Source organism: Oreochromis niloticus, linkage group LG14, assembly GCF_001858045.2.
Source record: "Oreochromis niloticus isolate F11D_XX linkage group LG14, O_niloticus_UMD_NMBU, whole genome shotgun sequence".
NCBI lineage: Eukaryota > Metazoa > Chordata > Actinopteri > Cichliformes > Cichlidae > Oreochromis > Oreochromis niloticus.
The window spans coordinates 28495155-28497621 of NC_031979.2; the positions used below are offsets into that span (position 1 = coordinate 28495155).

The following is a 2467-nucleotide window of genomic DNA, read 5'->3' on the forward strand; positions in this document are numbered from 1 at the left end:
CCTCAGATACACAACAAAGCACTATTTTTGGTAGAGCATGCTAGCGGGCCGTCGTTATTACCGTGTTTTTTGGAAAATACGGCACACTTAAAATCAATCCTTTGATTTTTCTGAAAATCGACACGGCCCCTTATAATCCCGTGTGCCTTATGTATGAATTCTGGTTGTGTTTACTGACCTTGAAACGATTTTATGTGGTACATGGCGCTCGAAAATCTGTCAAATGTTTTAGTATGACTTTGCTAAGCTACAAACCCGCACCTCTTGATGGGTTGTTGGAGCATTACGGCTATCGTAGGCAGGAGCCTCGCGGAGTGATACGTACTGTTCTTCAACATAATATTACCGTATTGTGTGTGTATAACCTCTTTTTAAGTTTTGTGGATATTATACATGGTTATGCTCAGGATATGTCGGCCAATTTCCACTGGAAATGCCTTTTGGTTAAACCTTGAGCAAGGAATTTGTATTTGCACTGTTAAATCTTTATATAACTTTAATGCACATAAAAAAAAGCTGCTTGTTTAAGTGAAAATACGTTGATGTTTTTTTTTTTTTGCACTAATAAAGTTGTGGAGTCATAAAGTATTTTGTCTAGTGTCAATTATATTGTCAGTTATATCGTTATCGCAAATGCTCAAATGTATATCGTGATAAATATTTTTGGTCATATCGCCCTGCTCTAACACCAACGATACCGACCATCAGCCAGGGCCTTTGGGCAGCTGCTGAGGATATGTTCTTGGGTGCCCCTTCCAGAGCACAGGGGACAGGCTGATGTCTAGCCCTTCCACGACTCATGGAGGTGTACTGGGCTTGGTAGGGTGTTGTATACTGCCTGCACGAGGAATCGGACATGGTGGAAGTCTGCCTGCATGATGTTTGACCAGGTGACTTAGTGCTGCAAGGTAGTCTTCCACCTTGTCCACACTCCCTGCTGCCTGAGTCCTACGGCCCTGTTTATTTGCTCCTCCTCCTCACCTGCTCGGACCTCTTCCTGGAGTAGCTGATGTCTCTCGTTTCCCTATACCCTGCTGACCTGAGACTTTGGGAAATACCCCAAGCCTGCTCTCCCTGTTGCTAAGACCACCACCAGTGTCTTCTGCTTTAGGCGTGACTCTGCCACCTAAACTGCCTTCTCGGCCTTCCACTTTCTTCCTGTCCTTACCTCAATGCCTTGCTGATGCCAACTTGCACTCTTTAGAATCTCTGTACTGTAGGGCTTCTCTTGTGCATGCCACTTTGACGTTAACTGTGAGACCACTGAAGGGGAACTGCAAGATGTTGCTTGCCCCATACAAGGCAGTGCTGGTGAGGCTGCAGGGAAAACCCAGCCACTTGCGAAGAAAGCCGCTGATCTTCCATTCAAGGGATTCCACAGTAGTTATTGGGACTGTGTAGACAAGCAGAGGCCACCGGATTCAGGGCAGGATGGAATGCTGGTAGATCCAAGCTTTAAATCTTCCAGGCAGGCTGGACTTCTCTACCTCAGTGAGCCACGCCCTCAGCTCCTCATTTGCCTTCTGGGTGGCAGCAGAGTCTTTCATGCTGGAGTCAAAGAGCTTTCCCAAGCTCTTGACTGGTTACTCCATTATGGATGGGATTATGGTTCTTGAGATTGAAAACCAGAACTTGTCCGTCACCTTACCCTTCTTCAGCTCCATAGATCTTGAATTGGAAGGTTTGAAACTCATCTCAGCACGGTGGCATGGTGGTTAGCACTGTTGCCACACTGGCCTAGTTAGCTGCCCTCGACACTCCACCACCATGTTCACTGCCAGAGTAAAGAGCGTAACTGAGATGGTACAGCCTGTTATCATTCCTTTCCTTTGTAATAATTCAATATCAGGTCCTTGATATTGCTGGGAACATGGAGGAAGTATAGAGCACACTCAACCAGCTTGTGTTTGATCAACCTATACGCATTTTTCAGGTCCAGCCACAATACAGCTGCGTCGACTCTGTTCTCATGGGCTTCTCTTATAGGGTGTGTAACTATGTTTTTCGAGTCCACCTCTTTGAGAATACAGACTCCCTCTGTGCACCTCCACAGCATCTCACCCTCTCTGCCATATCACCTTTATGGTCTTCCACAGGTGTCGGAGCACCTCTGGGCAACACTTATACACAAGGTAGGGTATGCTACTGGGACCTGGGGAAGATGCCGAGCAGGCTGCCTTGATGACCTCACATACCTCCTTCAAACTTGGCTCCATCAGCTTAAACTCTGCTGATGATGGGGCGGGTTTGATGAGAGCTTCATTAGGTCCCAAGTATTGTTCCCTCTGTGAATCACTCATGATTCACTTCTCTTGATGACTCCAACCAGCCGCTGCGCTTGTCCCCAAGCAGTAGTTTTGAAACGCGAAAGGGATTAGCAATAAAAGCTGCTCATTTCCTAGCCCTCTCTCTCTCTCCCTGTCTCCTGTGCCACTCTGCTCTGCATGATGGTGGTCATTGCTTCAAG

At 46.8% G+C, this 2467-nt stretch overlaps 1 pseudogene; it reads right to left on the reverse strand.

The window, feature by feature from the left end:
- Positions 1 to 682: 682 nt before the first annotated feature.
- LOC106096575 (uncharacterized) lies at positions 683 to 2056 on the reverse strand (annotated as a pseudogene).
- Positions 2057 to 2467: the final 411 nt, after the last annotated feature.